The sequence below is a fragment of the Sorex araneus genome, chromosome 1 (assembly GCF_027595985.1).
Source record: "Sorex araneus isolate mSorAra2 chromosome 1, mSorAra2.pri, whole genome shotgun sequence".
NCBI lineage: Eukaryota > Metazoa > Chordata > Mammalia > Eulipotyphla > Soricidae > Sorex > Sorex araneus.
In genome coordinates, this window is record NC_073302.1 from 447,777,624 (window position 1) to 447,798,886 (window position 21,263).

At 41.7% G+C, this 21,263-nt stretch overlaps 1 pseudogene; it reads right to left on the reverse strand.

Moving 5' to 3' along the window:
- Positions 1 to 19,076: 19,076 nt before the first annotated feature.
- On the reverse strand, positions 19,077 to 21,006 carry LOC105943463 (GTPase IMAP family member 5-like; annotated as a pseudogene).
- Positions 21,007 to 21,263: the final 257 nt, after the last annotated feature.

Sequence of the window (21,263 nt, forward strand, 5' to 3'; positions counted from 1 at the left end):
ATAGCTGAGTTTTTCAGAAGTTTCATTCTTATGTGTGTTGCTCCTCCTGCGCCTATGAGGAATAAAAGGCCATGAGCATGGCAGCCATTGGTTTCTGGAAGTTTGGGGCTGCCTGGGCTCTGTTGGGGCACCCACCCCATTCCTGGGTATCCCAGATGAGGCTTAACCTGGCTTGGGATCTGGAGGCATCTATCTGAGTTGCATTTTTTTTAATTTTCAGATTTTCCCCACCTTTTGTATTTTCTAGAGGTTTTCTGCATCTCATCTTGGAGCCCACTGACATTTTCCACTCTCCTATTCTTTTGAGGCCTTCTATTGTTCCCTTTCTTCCTTTCTTTCTTCCTCCCTTTCTTTCTTTCTTTCTTTCTTTCTTTCTTTCTTTCTTTCTTTCTTTCTTTCTTTCTTTCTTTCTTTCTTTCTTTCTTTCTTTCTTTCTTTCTTTCTTTCTTTCTTTCTTTTCTCTCTCTTCATTTCTTTCTTTCTCTCTCTCTTTCTTTCTTTCTTTCTTTCTCTTTCCCTCTTTCTTTTTCTTTCTTTCTTTCTTTCTTTTTCTTTAATTCATTCATTCATTCTTTATTTCCTTCTTTTCTTTCTCTTTCTTTCTTTCTCTCTTTCTTTCTTTCTTTCTTTCTTTCTTTCTTTCTCTCTCTCTTTCTCTCTTTCTTTCATTCATATATTCATTCTTTATTTCCTTCTTTTCTTTCTCTCTTTCTTTCTTGCTTGCTTTTTCTTTCTTTCTTTCTTTCTTTCTTTCTTTCTTTCTTTCTTTCTTTCTTTCTTTCTTTCTTTCTTTCTTTCTTTCTTTCTTTACTTCTTTCTCTATCTCTCTCTCTTTCTCTCTCTGTCTTTCATTCCTTTTTCCTTTATTCTTTCTGTATTTGTTTCATTTGGGGGTCACACCAGGTGGTACTCAGGGGTAACTTCTGGCTTGGCCTCTAGGAATTACTCCTGGCAGTGCTCAGGAAACTGCATGAGGTGCTTTGTGTTGAACTAAGATCAGCTATGTGCTAGGCACCCTACCCATTACACTGTCTCTCCGGCCCCAGCTCTAAGATTTCTTACCACCACAACAATCTCTGTGAGGTCTTTTCAGTAGTAAAGTTTTTCTTCATTGATCTTAAGGAAACAAGTAAAATCGTTGACTCATCTAGATGTAATCTTTCATATCGAGACCTGATCATTAAGGTCTTTATAGATATATCCTAGTAATCAGTTGCTCAGGCAAGACCCAACTGCCAGTGCCAGAAGGATGAGGGTAAGTCACCCTGAAGTTATTGTTAGTAAGATGGTGAGTCAAGAGGACCGAGTGAAAAGGGATTGATACCAATTAGGTGGAGCTTCTTTCTCTCTCATTCTCTCTCTTCCAGAATCCTTTTAACCATAGCGAAAATTTCCTTGAATACACTGGAATTGTTGGCAGAGAATCACCCTGATTCTCGGACGGCCATGCATAGCTCCCTTTTATGAAGGGGAAATATAATCCTTGACAGTTCTGGAGTACTACTTCAGCCAAGAAATCTATCTGTTTTCCTAACTGGCCAGTGGAACTTTGGAGATGACTGATATTCTGGTCTATCTGGGTACTGAGCAATCTGTAATTTTCACTTCCCAAGGTTGGGGCTGAGGTCCCTAGGGCTCCTGACTTGGGGATTCCTGAGTCAACCAATAGAGGGACTGGTATGGGAGCTGGCTTCATAACTCTTGGGTTTATGTTGAAATGTTCACTACCAGCTTCCCCACTGCAGATATATACTTGGACAGGAAATATATCAAGATACACATGTCCCCACATAGGGTGTCGCGTTCTAATTTCTCAGCAGCTATACACTTGGCCAATCTGAAAACATAGGCTATTCAAGTGGTTTCTGGAGCTCTAAAGACAAAGCGGTCATTAGTGATGTTGTTAGTTCTATATACCTTGGGACATAAATGAATATAGGAAGAATTTCAGGTTATAAACTGAAGAGAGAGTGCAGGTGCCTTGTCCTCGAAATCTCCCATTCTAGCCTCATTGAGCTAAGCTTAGATGGGGTTAATGTCATATTTGTCCCCACCCCCACATACTAAGGGGGTTTGGGGATACAGGCATAGACAATAGTCCTTCCCAACTGACAGAGAAGAGTGATTGATCCATCTAGGAACAGTTTGCAAGAGGGAAATTTCTGAGGGCTCTCCAGGAGACTTAGGAGCCCTTTTGTCCATGAGACTTATAGTTTTGGTTGGAGGATTCTTGGGAACTCGGAAGCTAGTGGGACCTTGTGAGATTTTACTTTAGGCTCTAGGGGGTCTGAATTTAGGTACTCTCTGGAAATTTGGCAGCAAGCTTGTTCCAGGACCAATAGGGTTCAATGCATGAGCCAAAAACTCAACTGTAAATGAGTAGTTACATTACAAGAACCCCTCCTAAGATCTCTGGGACATAGAACCTCCCATCAGAAAGTGACCAACACCCAGTCACCTTTTATGGCTGCTGCTCTTTCCTGAGTGGCTTGTATTCCCTGAGCACTACAGTAAGATTGCTCTGGCAGGTCAGATAATGCCTCCCATCTTCTTTATTTCCCCCAGGAATTGCTTCAGCTATTCCTGGAGGTTACTGTTCAATATGAATTTCATGAGTGGTTTAACCTATTTCATTGAAAAATGTCATGAGTATACTTATACAGACTGCATTAAATCTGTGTAATACTTTGGGGAGTTTTGCCATTTTGACAGTGTTAATTCTTCCAGTCCATAAGCAGGGGATGTCTTTCCATTTCCTTGTGTCCTCTCTTATCTCTTGTAGTGGTGCTTTGTAGTTTTCTTTGTACAGGTCCTTTACTTCCTTAGCCAAGCTGATTCTGAAGTACTTGATTTTCTGAGGCACAACCGTGAATGGGATTGTTTAATTAATATCATAATGTTCTTTTTCATCATTTGTATATAGGAAAGCCAGAGAGTTTTGAGTACTGGTTTTCTAAACTGCCACTCTAGCATATGAATCTATTGTTTCTAGGAGTTTCTCAATAGAGACTTTAGGGTTCTCTAAGAATAGTATCACGTCATCTGCAGAATTAGTGAGAATTAGTGAGAAATAGTGAGAATTTGACATCTTACTTTCTTATCTGAATGCCATTACTATCTTTTTTCTTCCCTAACTCCTATGGCAAGTACTTCAACTATACTGAATAAAAGTAGTGAAAGTGAGCAACCTTGTCTTTTTCCGGATCTTAGAGGGAAGGCTTTTAGTTTTTCCATTGCGAACAATTCTTGCTGTGGGCTGTGGTGGATGGCTTTGACTATATTGAGGAAAGTTCCTCCGAGTCCCATTTTGTTGAGAGTTTTATTATGAACATGTGCTGGATCCTGTCAAATGCTTTTTCTGCAACTATTGATGTGATTTTTTTTTGATACTCCTTGTTATGTTGATGGACTTGTGAATGTTAAACCATCCTTGCATAACTGGGATGGATGATCTTTCATCATGGTGTCTGATTTTGTTGATGAGTCATTGGATTCTATTTTCTAGTATATTGTGGGGATCTTGCATCTGTGCTCATCAGTGATATCAGCCTGTAATTTTTTTTTTTTTGGTGGTGTCTCTGTCCTCTATGCGTATGAGGGTAAGCAGTGATTCATAGAAACTGCTTTCAAGTGTTTCTATTTCTTCAACTTCCTGGAAAAGCTTTAAAAGGACTGTCTAAAATTTCTATTTAAAGGTGTGAAAAATTTACTAGTGAATCCCTCTGGGGCTTTTGTTTTGGGGTACACTTTTGGTTACAGTTTCAATTTCCTTGATTTGATAGGTCTGTTCAAGTACTCCACATGCTCTTGGTACAGCCTTGGAGTTATAAGAATCCAAGAATTTATCAATTTTTTCTAGATTCTAGTATTGTGGCATACAGACTCTCAAATTACTCTCTGGTGATCCTTTGAATATCTCTGGTCTCTGTTGTGATGCCCGCTCTTTTATTTCTAATCTGGCTTACAAGGGTTCTCTCTTTCTTTGTGAGACTTGCTAGTGGTTTTTCAATCTTATTTATTTTTTTCAATGAACCAGGTCTTAGTTCCATTGATACTTGGATTGTTTTTTTTTTTTTTTTTTAGATTCCAGCTTGTTGATTTCTGCTCGAAGTTTTATTATTTTCATTCTCCTGACTGGGTCTGGTGTCCTTTTGTTGGTTATCTTCTAATATCTTAAGCTTTGGTCCCTTTCATCCTTCCTGATGAACACTTGCAGAGCTATAAAATTTCCTTTTAACATTGCATTCTTCCACAAATTCTGGTATTGCATGTCCTCTTTTTCATTTGCTTCTAGAAATCATTTTTTTCCCCTTGATTTCCTCTCTAACCCACTGGTTGTTTAGCAGTGGAAATTTTTTTTAAATTGAGTTACTCGGAGCAACACTTACAAAGCTTTCATGTTTGAGTTTCAGTCATACAATAATCAAACACCCATCCCTCCACCAGCGTACATTTTCACCACCAATGACCCAACTATCCCTCCAATCCCCATCCCCATATCCTAATCTGTCCCCTGATTCTATGGAAGAGTTTCCCTCTTACTCTCTCTCTCTCTACTTATGGGCATTATGATTTGCAACACATATACTGGGATGCCATCATGTTTGGTCCTTTATCTACTTTCAGCACAAATATCCCATCCCGAGCTATACATCCAACCATCACTGACTTCGTGATCCCTTCTATATCCCAGCTTCCCTCTCTCCCAGCTCATTAGGCAGGTTTTCAACCATGGATCAATCATTCTGGCCCTGTCTCTGGGTGTTAATCTCATATTATGATACTTTATATTCCACAAATGAATGCTGCCATTCTATGTCTGTCCCGCTCTTTCCTACTCATTTCACTTAGCATGTTATTCTCCATGACCATCCACCTATAAGCAAATTTCATGACTCCATCTTTACTAACAGCTATATAGTATTCCCACTGTGCACATGTACCAAAGTTTCTTTAACTAGCTGTATGGTCTTGGGCACTCGGGTTGTTTATAGACTCTGGCTATTGTTTTATTCTGGCTAAGAGTGCTGCAATAAACATACAAGTGCAGTTGTCATTTCTTTTTTTTTTTTTTTTGCTTTTTGGGTCACACCTGGCGATGCACAGGGGTCACTCCTGGCTCTGCACTCAGGAATTACCCCTGGCGGTGCTCAGGGGACCATATGGGATGCTGGGAATCAAACCCTGGTCGGCCGCGTGCAAGGCAAACGCCCTACCCGCTGTGCTATTGCTCCAGCCCCCTGCAGTTGTCATTTCTAATGTGCTTTTTTGCACCCTCGGAGTAAATTTCCAGAAGTGGATTGCGGGGTCATATTGAAGCTCAATTTCTAGTTTTATAAATAAATGTTCATATTGTTTTCCAAAAATGCTGGACCGGTTGGCATATCGACCAAGAATGTAAGAGAGTCTCATTCTCCCCACAGTGCACCGGCAGCACTGGTTGTTCTTGTTCTTTATTTGATACATGCCAGTCTCGGTGGCGTGAGGTGATATCCCATTGTTTTAATTTGCATCTCCCTAATGATTAGCGATGTAGAGCCTTTATTCATGTGTCTTTCGGCCATTTGTGTTTCGTTTATGAGGAAGCTTCTGTTCATTTCTTCTCCCCACTTTTTATGGGCTTGGAGGTTTCTTCTTGTACAATTCTACTAGTGTCTTGTATATCCTGGATATTAGTCTCTTATCACATGGGTATTGGGTAAATATTCTTTCCCATTCTGTGGGCTCTCTCTATATTTGTGTCACTGTTTGTTTTGAGGTGGAGAAGCTTCTTAGTTTAATATAGTCCCATTTTTATGTTTGCTTCCACTTACTTGGTCAGTGGTGTTTCATCCTTAATGATGTTTGTAGCTTCAATGTCATGGAGGGTTCTGCCTAAATTTTCCTCCATGTACCTTCTGGAGTCAGGTCTGACACTGAAGTATTTAATTCGCTTTGACCTGACTTTTTTGCCTGGCGTTAGACAGAGGTTAGAGTTCATTTTTTAAAGGTAGCTGTCCAGTATTCCCAGCACCTCTTGTTGAAGAGGGTTTACTTGTTCCACTTCAGATTTCTTGCTCCTTTACGAACGATTAAATGATCATATATTTGAAAGTCTGTGAAAGAATACTCAACTCTCTTCCATTGGTCTGTGGGTCTGTTTCTAGCCCAACACCATGCTGTTTTAATCATTACTGCTTTGTAGTACAGTTTGAAGTTTGGGAAGGTAATGTCATGCATCCTCTTTTTCCCATGGATCGCTCTAGCAATTTGTGGGGGTTTATTGTTCCATATGAATTTCCAGAGTACTTTGTCGATTTCTTTGAAGAATGCCATGGCTATCTTTTAGGGACTGCATTAAATGTCTGTAGTGCTTTGGGGAGTATTGCCATTTTGATAATGTTAATCCCCCCTATACATGTGCAGAGGATGTTTCTCCATTTCCTTGTGTCATCTCATTTCTTGAAGTAGTATTTTGTAATCTCCTTTGTATAGGTGTATAGGTGTCCTTCACCTCTTTAATTAAGCTGATTCTGAGGTATTTGATTTTCTAAGTCATTATTGTGAACTAGATTTTTTTGAAAATATCTCTTTCTTTTTCATTTTGTGTTTGTAGGAAAGCCGTGGACTTTGGGGTATTGATTTTTGTAGGCTGCCACTTTAATATACAAACCTATTGTTTCTAGGAGCTTTATGTAGAGTCTTAAGGATTTTTTTTTTCTTTTGCATTTTTGGTCACACACAGTGATGTTCAGGTGTCAATCCTGGCTCTGGCTCTGCACTCAGCAATTACTCTTGGCAGTGCTTGGAGGACCATATGGAATTCTGGAGATTGAATCCAGGTTGGGCTCATGCAACGCAAATGCCCTACCTGCTATAATATCGTTTTATCCCCGAGTCTTTTAGGATTTTCTAAGTATAGTATCATATCGTCTGCAAATAGTTGTTGCTTGACCTCTTCCTTTCCTATATATATATATATATTTCTCTGATATATTTTTCTTGCCTAAATGCTATGGCAAGTGCTTCCAGTACTATATTGAATAGGAGTGGCTAGATTGGGCAACCCTTTGTATAGTAGAGTGGCAGGCTACAAAATCAACACCATCCCAGTGGGCATCTGGCAGCGCTCTGGACAGAACCCCCAATTGGCCTCTGATTTGGATCAGGAGAGAAGGAGTCCTTTGCGATGGAGTCCTTGGATCTTAGAGGTGGCAGGGCCATGCCTGGATTTCTGTCCCTCGGAGTTCCCTTTACAAAAACCTTGGTGATGTGTGTCTGAAGTGAATTGAGAAGAAGGAGTCTAATGGAAGACACTGTGGTCATAAAAATTACTGAGAGAATTTGAAATTCTCTCATATATACATATGTATAGAAATATATACATATGCATTTGTGTATATATACATATACATATATTCACACATAAATATAGTGTCACTCATAAGATGAGCTATGGTTAGCCATAAATTACTGGAGAGTTGTTTTGCATGTATTTCTAGACAAGGATAAGAGGACAGTCAGTAAAATCTAAGAAAGTGAGTTATATTTATTCAGTGAATAGTTTTGTGGAAGACTTTCACTTTGAGGGAGACTTCAGGGCAAGCTTTGGTAGGTCTGTCACAAAACTTCTCAAACATGATAAAATATATCAAACGTAACAAAACTTTGATATGTCTGGAGCAAAGCTAGTAATGTTGTAAGAGGTGGTGCAAAGGATAAAGGTGTTGGATGATACCTGTCTGGAACGGTTATAATCAGAGGATGAGACCCGAATGTAAAATAGGTATGAACCAGGAAATGGGTCAAATATATAGTGCTGTGGGAGAGAAACAGGTTTCCATTGGTCATAAACTGTTGAGTTTAGAGGATTTAGGAAATCTTTATGAGGCTAGTTACAGTGTTTATAAAGAGACATTTTGTTCCGTCAATGCCTGTGGGCCATTTTAATGATTTTTAGTGTTGGTTGGATGGGGGCACAATAGGAAGTCATCTCAAAATCTAAACTAGAAACAAGACAATGTGCTAAAAAATCATGTTCATGGGATTGAAAGAGAATTGATACTGAAATTATTAGTAAGCACAAGGTTATTTGTAAACAAATGATAGCAATTGCACTTGCATAAAAATAAAAAAAAAATGTAACTACTTGTTCCACCTGGCGGCTTGGAGTCTACTATCTTCTAGAGGCCAATGGACAACTAGGTAAGGACCTGCAGTGATGAGACACGTGGAGCCTCATGGGATGGGGTGTACTTGGCCCTTTCATCCCCCGCCCAACTAGACCCCGAGTCACTGCCTGTAGGATAACATGGGGTTTGTCCTTTTGGCCTTGCTACAGGGAACTTAGTTTACCTTAGGGCAATGTCCTTTCTATATGGACACAGGGAGACAGTTAATATTATCTTTTATAACTTGGGAGCTGATTGAGTCCAGTAGTATTTTCTCTTCGGCATCTGCTTTCTCAACTCAGTCACCCTTAGTTCCTAGCACTCCAAAAATCAGGGTCCCGACGAGGGACAGAATGGACCCGGGGCAAGCTGTGAGCTACCCCGGGAATCAAAATGGGCCAGGCCAAAGTGCCACAATACTCAACTATATGTTGAGAACATGGTCATAGACAAATGTTGTCATAATCCAGAAGTAACGATGAGACTAGGATCCTGCTGGATTTAGGAGGACTAACCTGACCTGAGGACTGTGGTCTAGAAAATATAGTAGATGTCCTCAGAAAGAAGCAAACTTTAAGTTTGATACATCTTTTACTGTGCTTATACAGAATGACATTTCTAGAAATATTTGAAGTAGATTTACTACAACTATTTAAGTGAATTACTAGCTAAGGAAGGAAGAAAGGGACACACCCTGACACACTTTTATTTAGATCCCACCCTTGAATGGATCTCCTAGTAATCTGGAGTAATCTCCTTAGATGAGATGTTTGTTAATCTCCTGGAGAAATGGTCATACCCCTATTTGTTGATGTGTTAATATTCAACCCACCTTTGTGTTACTGCCCTATGTGAGTGATATAGAAACTAAGACTAACAGAGGAAGGGGACAGAAGACAAAGAAGCGAGGGAAAAGAAGGCAGAGGTAAAACAGAAGCAAGAAGAGACAGAAGCGGAGAGAAGAAACGGAGGCAAGAGAGAAGACACAGAAGGAATAGAGAAGACACAGAAGCAAGAGAGAAGAAACAGAAGCAGAGGCAAAGTGGTTGGAAGAGACCAGAGGAGAGAATACAGAGACAGAGACAGAGGTAGAGAGACAGACAGAAGAGAGCACAGGGGCACACACAGAAGCAGAGCACAAGGAGGAGCCATCCTGATCCAGTCCATACACAGAAGCTCGAGAGCACCAAACTTGAGTAGCGTGCACAAGAGAGAACTACCCCAAAAGCCTGCGAACAACACAACAGGACACATCACCACATCACCACATCACCGCATCACCTCCTCCCACGTGTGCGCACCTTTGTAATTTTTTGCAGCTGCCCGCAAATGGGCCCTCTGGCTACTCAACAAGCTGCTTAAGCCATGATCCCAGAGACTCAGAAACAAATCTTGGAACCCAGTGGCTTTTGGCAGAAATCCCTCCAGATTTAGTTATTAAGATTTCAGAATTACCAGTCAGTAGTGGCTGTGTGACATCATATCCTATTCATAATCAGAAATAGAAAACAAATTGTCTAATGTTTTCTTTTCAGCAGATCTGAGTCTTGCAGCAAAATCCCAAATAATAAAGGTGGGTCTGGTGTAGAAATATTGAAAGTAATTAAAGTAGAGAGAGAGTAATGTGGAAATCATCTGTCACACAGGTAAGCAGAGGGTGTGGGATGGGGATATATTGGGGTTTTTGGTGGTGGAAAATGTGCATTGATAAACGGACGGGTGTTTCATCTTTTTATGACCGAGACTTAAACCTGAAAGCTTTGTGACTGCTCTCACAGTGATTCACCACTGCAGTGTCAGCAGTATCATCCCATTGTTCATTGATTTGCTCGAGTGGGCACCAGTAGTGTCTTCATTGTGAGACTTATTGTTACTGTTTTGGGCATATTAAATATACCCCGAGTAACTTGCCAGGCTCTGCCGTGTGGGCAGGATAATCTCAGTAGCTTTCCGGGCTCTCCAAGAGGGACAGAGGAATCGAAGCCGGTCAGCCACGTGCAAGGCAAACGTATTACTCACTGTGCTACTGCTCCAATCCTAAGGGGATTCAATAAATAAATTTATAAAATAATTGAAAATTTGTAACATGGCAGCCTTTGTAAATAGACCTCATAGAGTTATGTGATGAAATACTAGTATCTGAAAAAGGAAGAGCCATAGTTTACACGAAGATTCTTCACGAGTCTCAGGCTGGGTGTTGGTACCATCCACTGAACTCAGAATCACAGCACAGAAGAATAACAGGTACAGGTCAAGGGTGCAGTTTGATGAATCCCTTTGGTATTCATGATCTTTATAATTTTTAAAATTACTTTTCTCATGATATTTTCAAATGCAGAAAATAAAATATAAATATTTCTAAGTGACATCTAAACTATAATTTCCTGATACCTAGCAATCATGGCAATAATTCAGAGTAGAGGGGAATAAGAAACCATAACAGGAGCTGAGGAAGCACCTGAAAAATAAAATGATCTGCATATGAATTTGCATTGGATGAGAAAAATGAATCATCAAGTTTACAATAGAAAAAAAAACATTATAAATGAGAGGGAAGTTTCAACTTAACTCTGTACTCCTAAAATGGCACACCAGTGTTTCCTGATCAACAAAATCCAAATCACAGTGGCAGCTCAATACCACAGCTCAATACCCTGGAGCCTGGACCACCAACGAGAGGGTGGTGGGGGCTCCCCAGATCAGGCTGAAAGATGGAGATCTGCCAGTGACTTTTCCTGTCTTTTCAGTAAATCCTCACCTGAGCACAAGACAAGCATTTTCAGTTCAATATTCTTTCTTCTCATTGACCTTGCCTTTTCAATTTTCTTGGTCTTCTATGCTTCATTTTGCTGATGGAGCATACCAGATAAGAGGAAGAGAAGTGACAGTACCCTGATTTATTCTGTCTGGACGGGGTTTGCTTGACTCTTACTTTTCATCATGTGAGTGCACCAGAACAACTGAATCAGCCTCTACCTTGTTCTTTGCTTTCTTCAGTCTGGGGGAGGACTGGGAAGTAAGGAGCAGGAAATAATGGGATTTCTCAGGTAGGTTTAACATTCATGAAAACTTTCATGTCACGGTTTCTAATTTCCATGCTCAGAGGTCAGCATACTTCAAAGGGCAATTTTGCCCTCTGTGAAGGGAAACCACTTGAAGTGACTTCCTTTGGCTCATGTAAAATCTGTTTGTAGGATGACTTCAGTTACAGACTACTCTAGGTTACACATTACTGCAAAAAGAGTTAGTGCAAAAATCCAACCAAAAGAACAAGTGGGAGCACCTGGCCTCCCCATGGCGTCATGAGATGGCATTGGGGAGATTCCAGGAATCTGCAGAAGAAACAAATGTTTGATAAAAGCTAATTTGTATTTCCCACTTCCAGGAAATAAACAAGATCACAGGATTCTTTTCAGAGGAAGCAGGGGGTTTCTAGCAGCATAGTAGACCCAGAGTGTATATTTGTTAGGGTTTGTTTGGCTAGTATCAGTCTCTGAGTTTACTGCATCTCTTGACAGAGTTTCCAATGAAGAAGAGGTTGGAGAGAATGATAATGAAGTGAAAGGAAGGGTGAAAAGTGGTGTAGCAATAGGAGAGATGGAACCCCAGATGTAGGGGAAGACCCAGAAAGGATGTTGAGTAAAGTGAAGCGTGTGTGGCCAAGGGAAGCAAGAGAAAGGCAGGAAGACATTTCTGACGGAAATGGGAAGGAGAGGGAAAGAGACAGGCAAGTGTGGCTTGGACATGTCGGGTCTATGGGACCTGCGGGAGAGACTGTCATGGCAGCCCTCCTAACCCGACTGGATGCTCAAGGTGATGGGGAAAGAGGACAGCCCTTTGAGGGAGAGTGACCACAGAGCCAAAAGGAAAGACAAGCACTGCGGGAGCCTCTAGGGAGAAGACTCAGTTCACTGCCAACAGACTTAGATTTGTTAACCTTAAGAGAAAGGGAACAAGAGAGAAATTACCCTGGGGGGGAATCCTCTGTGAGCCTGTGAACAGTTAAACAATGTGTTTGGGTTCCTCATTCCTCCTGGCTGGTGATTATTTCACTCAGTGGTCCCTGAGTAGACAAAGCAGCCGGGTTGCTGCTAGCTGTCTGAGGAAGAGGGAGAGCTGGCAGTCACTGCTGGAAAGTCAAGGGGGCCCTGATATCAGGGAGGCCACCTACCACTTATGTGCTTAGGTCACGGCTCAGGGGCTCATCCTCGACTCGACCAGTTGTTTCACCAATCATTTCCTGCAAGTGCCCATAAGCAAGGAAAAGGCAACTGAGGCTTATGCACCAGTTTAAGTCTTCTTCACTCACCCTGGGAACTTTGGTGATCTCTCTATAAAGTGGGAATAATTCAGTCTCCACTCTCCTGTCCACAGTATTCAAGAAATAAAAGGGATACTCTTGGGAGTGCTTGGAACTAAGAGGTCCACATGATTCAGAACTAAAAAAGAAGTTATGTAGCACTTTTTCCCCATTGTTCATCAATTTGCTCGAGCAGGCACCAGTAACTTCTCCATTGTGAGACTTGTTACTGTTTTGGGCATATCGAATATGCCACGGGGAGCTTGCCAGGCTCTGCTGTGCGGGAAGGATACTCTCAGTAGCTTGCCCGGCTCTCCAAGAGGAACAGAGGAATCGAACCCTAGTTGGCCGCATGCAAAGCAAACACCTTACCCGCTGTGCTATCACTCGAGTCCGAAAATAACAAGAATAATAATAGTGGGTAGGAGTCAAAACTAAACTAGTCCGCCTCTCAACCTTAGTCCAGTCCAGAAAGCTGCCAGACTCGCTCCCTGAGTCCTGCCCCAACCTCCAACCTCCACACACCCCAACCTCCACACCCCCCAATCTCCACACCCCCTGCTCCTGTTCTAAAGCAAACACTTTGCTTGACCTTGGGCACATGGTTTGGCAGTCAGACTAGTTTTCACTCAGACTTCCTTTGTTTAAGGTGTTAATGCTTCTGTTCTAGAATTGGCCTCTCCTGCAGGACATTCAAGAACATTTCAAAGCAATAACAAATTATGCTTTCCTTAACAAATTTCTCACCTATAATTCTAGTTTTTCCTGTGTCTGTAGCTGTTTACATCCTGGCCTCCAGCAGAAGCAGAGAAAAAGAAGTACCAAAAAAAATCACTATTGTATCAGTGTCTCTGCCCATCAGAAATAGCAATGTAAGAAAGTGTGAAGGCGTTGAATTATCAGTTAAAGAAGAATCTTCTTCTGTGCTAGCTGAGAGACAGGGTAACTTACATCCTCCCATATAAACTCTGAAGATCCACCAGAGTACTTCCTGAGTCCATAGCCAACAGTAACCCCATTGCCTGATATGACCGTAAAACCAGAAATTAAAATGAAATAAATTAAGATAAAATAAAACTAAAGTTCCTATCTGTTCAGTGATTGCTTTAAAACTAAAAAGGCATTCAAAGGAACAAATATAGCATTCATTTAAATTAAAAAAAGATTAAGTTGTTAATTTAATCATCTGATACTTGTAATTACAAGCTATATTAGAAATGACTAAAATTAATAATAAGTATGCTTGTGGGAGGTAACATTCCATATAGAACATTCTGGTAGACTTCTATAAGAATATAAATGATCCAGCAGGTAGGGCATTTGATTTTTTTGCTACACAGTCAGATCCCATCCCCAGCATGCCATATGGTCCCCTGAGTCTGCCAGGGGTAATTCCTGAGTGGATAGTCAGAATTGAGTAAGCTCTGAGCCCCAAAACAAAGCAAATAAAAATGAATATAAGTGTTTTTGCAAATAATGGGTAAGATATCTCAAAGATACCAACATAAACATAAGACAAATGTCACAAGTCAATTAGAAAAATAAAATCTAGTAAGCAAAAGAGAATGAGAGTTATCAGAGTCTATGGCCATACCTCCCTGAACACGCCCTTCCTTTCTTTCTTCCTTTCTTTTATGTGGTTTTCCAATTTTAACAATACGATTTATTCAGGAGGTTTTCCTTTATGTTCATCACCCCATTTTTGATGGGGTTGGGTGATTTATTTCCGAATATTAAACCATTCTTACATCCCTGGGATGAATCCCTCTTGGCCATGGGGTATGATATTTTTGATGAGATGCTGTATTCTATTTGCTAATATTTTGTTGAGGATCTTTGCACCCGTGTTCGTAATGAATACTGGCCTGTGGTTTCTTTTTTGTGGTGTCTTTGTTTGCTTTTGGTATTAGGAAGATATGTACCTCATAGAAATGTTTGGGAGAGTTTCTCTGACTTCGATTTCCTGGAAAAGTTTGAGGAGTACTGGGAATAGGTCCTCCTTAAATATTTGAAAGAATTTGCTAGTGAATCCATCAGGACCTGGGCTTTTGTTTGGGGGGAGAATTTTGATTATAGTACCAATTCCCTTGCTATTAATAGGTCTATTCAGGTATTCCAGGTCTTCTTGGTTCAACTTTGGGCGATTATAGGAGTCCATAAATTTATCCATTTCTTCTAGGTTCTCTTGTTTCCTGGCATATAGGCTTTCAAAGTTGTCTCTTATGATCTTCTAAATTTCTTCGGTTAAGTGTTCTAATGTCCCCCTTTTCATTTCTGATAGTTTATTATATATATATATATATATATATATATATATATCCTTGTGAGTCTTACTAGTGGTTTATCAATCTTGTTTATTTTCTCGAAGAACCAGCTCTTGGTTTCATTGATCTACTTGATTGGTTTTTGGGTTTCCATGTTGTTACTTTCTGCCAAAAGTTTTGTTATTTCTTTCCTTCTGCCTTGTTTGGGGTCCTTTTGTTGGTCTTTTTCTAAGATCTTGAGCTGTGAAATCCAGTTATCAATGTGGGCTCTTTCTTCTTTCCAAGGAAGGCTTGCAGGGCTATAAATTTTCCTCTTAACATTGCTTTAGCTGCATAAGTTTTGGTAAGTCGTGCCTTCGTTCTCATTTGTTTCCAGGTATCTGTAGATTTCTTCCTTGATTTCCTCTCTGACCCACTCATTGATCAACATTGAGTTGTTTGATTTCCAAGTTTGCTTCTCTGCGTCTGTGCGTGGTTAACTTCTATTTTCATTGCATCGTGGTCTGAGAAGAGAGTTGATACAATTTCTATTTTCCTAATTCAATTAAGATATGTTTTGTGACTCAGCACACGGTCTATTTTGAAGAATGTTCCGTATGCACTGGAAAAGAATGTGTATCCTTTCTTTTGGGGATGCAAAGCCCTTATAGGTCTATTAGCTCTCTCTCTTCTATTTCTTCCTCTAAGGCCAGTGTTTCCTTGCTCAGTTTTAGTCTTGTTGATCTGTCTAGAGGTGAAAAGGCAGTATTTAAGTCCCCAACTACTATTATGTTGCTAGCAATGTCCTCCTTAAAATCTGTTAGAAGTTGTTTTAAGTATTTAACTGCTCCCTCGTTAGGTGCGTATATGTTTAGGAGTGTGATTTCCTCCCGCTGTACATATCCTTTGATTAATAAGAAATGGCCTTACCTGTCCCTTATAATATTTTTAACCTAAAATCTATATTGTCGATACTAGTATGGCCACCCCGCTCTTTTAAGGGGAGTTGTTTGCTTGAAGAATTGTTTTCCATCCTTTGACTTTGAGTCCATGTTTGCTCTGACTGTTCAGATATGTTTCTTGTAGGCAGCAGAATGTTGGGTTCAGTTTCCAAATCCATTTTGCCACTCTGTCTCTCTTGATTCATGCATTTAGACCATTGATATTGAGACAGATTTTTTCACAGGGTTTTGTACCATCTTTCTATAGGGGGGTTGTTGTGCTTGTAGGGGTTTCTCTTGTCTTACAGAAGCCCCCTTAGTTTTTCTTTTAGGTTTGGTTTTGAGTCTATGAAGTTCCTGAGTTGTTGTTTATCTGTGAAATAGTGTATGGTTCCTTTGATTTTGAGTGAGAGTTTAGCTGGATAGAGTATTCTTTGTGAGGTGTTCTTTTCATTGAGTTTTTTCACTCTATCCCTCCCGCCATTGTCTTCAGGCTTTGAGGGTTTCCTCTGATCGGTCTGCCGTATATCTAAGGGTGCTCCTTTGTATGTGATTTCCTTCTTAGACCTTGTTGCTTGCAGTATTATGTTTCTATCCGTGTCATCCATCACTGTTTCTATGATATGTCTTGGAGTCTTTTTTAGTGTCTCTTTTAGCTGGCACCCTTCGGGCTCCTTGGATCTTGATGCCTGAATTCTCCAGCCCTGGGAATATTTTTGCAATAATATCTCTAACTTTGCTTTTCGTTGGGATTGCTTCCCTGTCCTTCTGGTACTCAGATGATTCTTATGTTGTTCCTCTTGGATTCAGCCCCTATGACTCTGATTCACTCTGTGTTATTTTGAGGTCTTTTCTGATAGTTTTTTTTTTGTTTTCTGTAAGACTTCTGCTGCTCATCTTCAAGCTCAATGATTTTATCTTTGGCTGTGGCTATTCTAGTGTTGAGGGCACTCACTGAGTTTTTTATTTCATCTATCAAATTCTTTTTTTGTGACATTTCTGTTTGTAGTTTTTCTATTTCTGCACTCATTTCTTCCTGTATTTTGTTGAATGCCCTTTCCACTGTTTCATTCAAGTCCTCTTTTAATTTTCCGGATGTTGGTTCCACTGTTTCTTTGAACTTATTGAACAACTTCAACATTTTGATTCTGAATTCCTTTATGAGAGATCAAATTTTTGAGTAGCCCCTACTGGGGCTTCTGGACCTTTTTCTTCATCTTACCCTTGTGGTGGGGATTTGCACTATTTCTTCATGTTGTGCTGGTAGAATGGAGGTGGGGCCTTCAAGCTCACTATCAGTTTTCCCTCTTGGTGTTATTAGGGATTCTGGGTGAACTCGGTCTATGGTGGTCGCCGTTTTCCTCTTTAGGAGTTGCCACTTCATCTCAAGTCCTCCTCTGTGACTTATGTGAGGCCTCTAGTGAAGTGTTAGATGATATATTATTTTACAGGTTCTTGTGTCTGTGGGTATTATGGTTCAATTGGGATGAGCTAGTGGACTATAGGCCTAATGTATTTCAGAGAGCTAGAATATTCTCCCCAGAATTATGTTATGGAGGTCAAGATATGAGTTCAGAGTTCTGAGAAAGAAGAAAATAACTATGGCCACATGAGCTGCCGCTGGCCTCACAGGAGGCCATACCACCTGGCTTGGAGGCCACACCCTCTGTCTCTGAGGTCACAGGGGGGCTGGAAGGTGCTGGGGACGAGTAGGGGATGCAGGGCATGAGTGCACCTTTGTTCCGAGGGGGCCCTCTTTGGACCAACCTGTAGGATAAGTACATGCTGGTTCCAAGGTAGTAGGAGAGCTGGAAGCAGTCACAGGGTTCTGGAACATGCTGGAGACCACTGGGGGATGTGGGACACGAGTGTACCTTTGTTCCGGGGCTGCTCTTCAGACCCACGTACAGGACAAGTGGTGAGCTGGTTCCAAGGGTTTATTATATTATTTTATCTTCTATGTTATTATTTACATTTACATTTGTCACTTCTATTTGCCTGCTCAATCTCGCCAATCCATCTTCATTTTCTAATTCATTCCAATGACTAACTTAGGCTTTACTGGTTTTCTAGCTTAATTTTTAAGTTAAATGTCTATTCCTATATTTTATTTCCCTCACTCTCTCATAGAGCCGGCAAGCTACCTAGAGTATCCCGCTCGAATGGCAGAGCCTGGTAAGCTCCCTGTGGCGTAATCGATATGCCAAAAACAGTAACAAGTTTCACAATGGAGACATTATGGTGCCCGCTCAAGCAAATCAATGAACAACAGGAGAACGGTGCTACAGACAGTACTACAGACAGTGCTACCTTTTTAAAACTTGTTGAATACAAATCTAATCCATGATAGAGGCTTTCAAAACCCAGTGATTTATCAAAAGCAATCAAAGCCCAACCCCATAGCAAGAGAAATACAGGTATACTTGTACTATTATTCACAAAATATTCATAGTAGTTTTATTTGTCATAGCCATGTATGCATCAATAGGTGAACAAATAAATTTATGGTTTATCTCCGACGTAAGTCTCTAGTCCACTGCTTGTGCTCTTTCACCATTGAGGAGCAATCTGGGTGGTACATATTTTGGCGAACTCTCCTTTCCTGTTGAAGCTATCCAGCAGAATTTGTTACTATTTGTTTTGGGTTTCTTGCCTTGTCTCAGGATACCTTGTATCCCACTTGCCCATGCAGGAAGGGTATAATTTCTCTGCTGCTAATGCAGCTGCGTGGATCAGCAGATTGACTCCTCCTATCTCATCCACTGAGGTTTCAGTTGAGTCTGCTGTCCCCGAGGGTGCATCTAATGGGTACTCAGAGACAATTTTCTTCTCTCTGGGGATTCTGACCACTGCTACTTCCAGGATCAGCCCCCGCCCACCATGCTATTGGGATCCCCAATCTTCTCCTTACCTTCAAATCTAAGTAACCTATCACTCCTCCTTAATATATACACATGTGGACAGTCCTTCAGAACACCCCCTCCCCATTGAGATGGGAGATTATGAGGTATTATTATTTATCCTACCTTGGACAAATCAGAGTATGATTCTGAATAAAGAATTCTGCTGCTAGCTCTTTCATTACATTTTCCCCACTCTACAATATGTATGACTTTAGAAAATAGAACCTAGAGGTGAGATATTCATAGGAAATATCAAACCACCCATCATCCGTCCCACAAACGACCGAGTATCTCACTATAGGATCAGTTCATGCCCCATTTGTCCTTACAAAGTAACAAAGTGACAAAGAAAATTTCTCATATTTGGGTTTTATTACATTAGAATTATGGCAGTAAATGATTGGCATGAAATTAACGTAAAACTTTTTAACATTCATTAATATAAAACTTTTGCAATTATTTTGTTAAATAGCAAATCCTATTTCCCATAGGTAATAGCTAGAGGGATAAAACAGTTTGCAGAGAACATATAAAAACGTTCAGCGTCCATGAGTGAAAGCAAAGTTAATTAAAATAAACAGGCCAATGAAAATGCAAATAAGGAGAAAAGCAGAAAGCCAGACATGAGACGCCATCCAGCTGTTGATTCTGCAGAGCCAGTTGCTCACTCAGCTCCCCCGGACTGCCCGCCGCTGCTTCTCTACAAAGGCCAGCAGGGACAGATAAAACCTGAGCTTCTCTGCCTAATTGGCCCCCGCGCTCTGCTGCTGCTGCTGTAGGACAGCTCAGAGCTCAGGAAGCCGCCCTGCAGCTCCCGCATCAGACTCTCCACCTGGCCCATGAGCTCGGCCAGCTGCCGGCGCTGCTCTGCGCCCGTGGCCCGGTTGTTGAAGCCGCAGAACCTCCTCCCGCACTCCTGCAGGAGCCCGTGCAGACCCGTGTCCCTCACGCTGGCCAGGTAGTCAGCCAGGGGATCGCCCTGCAGGTCCTCCTTGTGGGTGAAGAGGACGATCACGTGTTTCATGGCCCGTGACCCAAAGACCTCCTTCACCCTCCTGACCGCCTCGGCGTCGTGCGCGGTGAAGCGGCCCAGCTGAGTGACCAGCAGCAGCACGTGGGGCCCCGGGGCTGCCCGCTTGTGGCAGTCCTGGATGTTCTTATACAGGTCTTGAGTGCGGGGTACAGCGTCGAAGATGGGGGGCGTGTCCACCACCAGGATGCTCCTCCCTTCCCAAGTGCCCCTGGCCTCCTGGCACTGCGTGGTCACGCTCTGGGCCCCCACGTGGGACTCAAACGCTGGCCGGCAGAGGATGCTGTTCCCGGTGGCACTTTTCCCGCTGCCTGATTTGCCCACCAGGACGATCCTCAAGGAGGATGAAGCATCAAAGCCAGCATCTGCTCTGCCGCCTGAGAACACAAAGTTTTGTACCTATGTCCAAGTTTCTTAATTTTAGTACGCTTTTTCTTCTAGGAAAGTTACCCACCTCCCTTCCCGCAATATGGGAATATACATGGTTTAGGATGACCACACTGGATGCCCAGCTTGCACCCAGAGTCAAGAGTTGGGAGGACTGTCCCTGTGGAGGGGGTGCCTAGCACTTCCTCTTGAGGGGAAAGGGCAACCTGACAGGACAGGGTGCCTGCGTTATCAGAAGGGACCACGACATCACAGCACACTCAGTAAGAAGAGAGGAGAAGCCATAAAGGGGAGAGACAAAAGTGCCACCCCCGACACCCACAGACTCCTGGGGTGCACTGTGGAAGATGCCCCACATTCACCAGGCTCGAGGGGTCTCAGGTGTTGGGGTTCTGGTTTATCACCAGGACCAGCAGAGTGTTCCCAGTTCCTTGCTCTCTGGGGGCTGTTGGGGAGTTGAATGCTTGGGATTGGGAGGTGGAGGGAGGTGGTGAAGTCAAGGTCAGAGTCTTGGGATGAGACAAAGACCCCAGAAGTGCTGGTGGGAAGGTCACCCAGTTGGCTATCAGAGGAAAGAAATTCTTAAAAAAACATAACACAGAAAAATTTTAACAAAAGCACAGGGTGACACTGAGCCGAGCACTAAGGTCTCAGGCTGTAATGAGTGTGAGAGCACAGACTCTGACAGGTCCTGTGAAGCATGGGACTCAGGCTCCTCTTTTCAGATGAGCACAAATGGGCAAAGAGAATTAACTTTTATAGCTAGAGCAAATTTTCTAACTTTGGACATTAAGGTTTATTTCAACATTTCCCACTGGTTTTCCAAAGGTGATAAAATGATGAAGAAAGTTAACTGTAACAAATGAAGTTCCTCCCTCCTCCTGCTCCTGCCACACCAGTTAAAGCATCTAGGTTTTGTACCATGATTGAGATGAGGGAGTATGTGAAAGCAACAGTGAGTTCTTTACCCAGGGGCTTCGGGCTCCTGAGAGCTTGGAAGCTTTCTTACCTTCAGCCATAGCTCCATATTTGCTCCTCTGAAATTCTTCCATTCTCTAGTAGAATTAAAAGAAAGGCAAAGTTATAAAAAGTGAGTTTCCATGTGAGAGTTAGAAGATCTGAAAACAACCAGAGTAATGCTACTGAGATTACCAAACATGAGGTGGCAGTCTTGGTGGAGGAGTTGTAATTGATGCAGTAGGAGTGGAAGGATGGAGCAACAGACAACCTAACTAGAGGAACATTCAATTAGTATAATCTCAGGTTAGTATAATTCAATGATTTCACTATCACCCATCCTAAAAGGTAT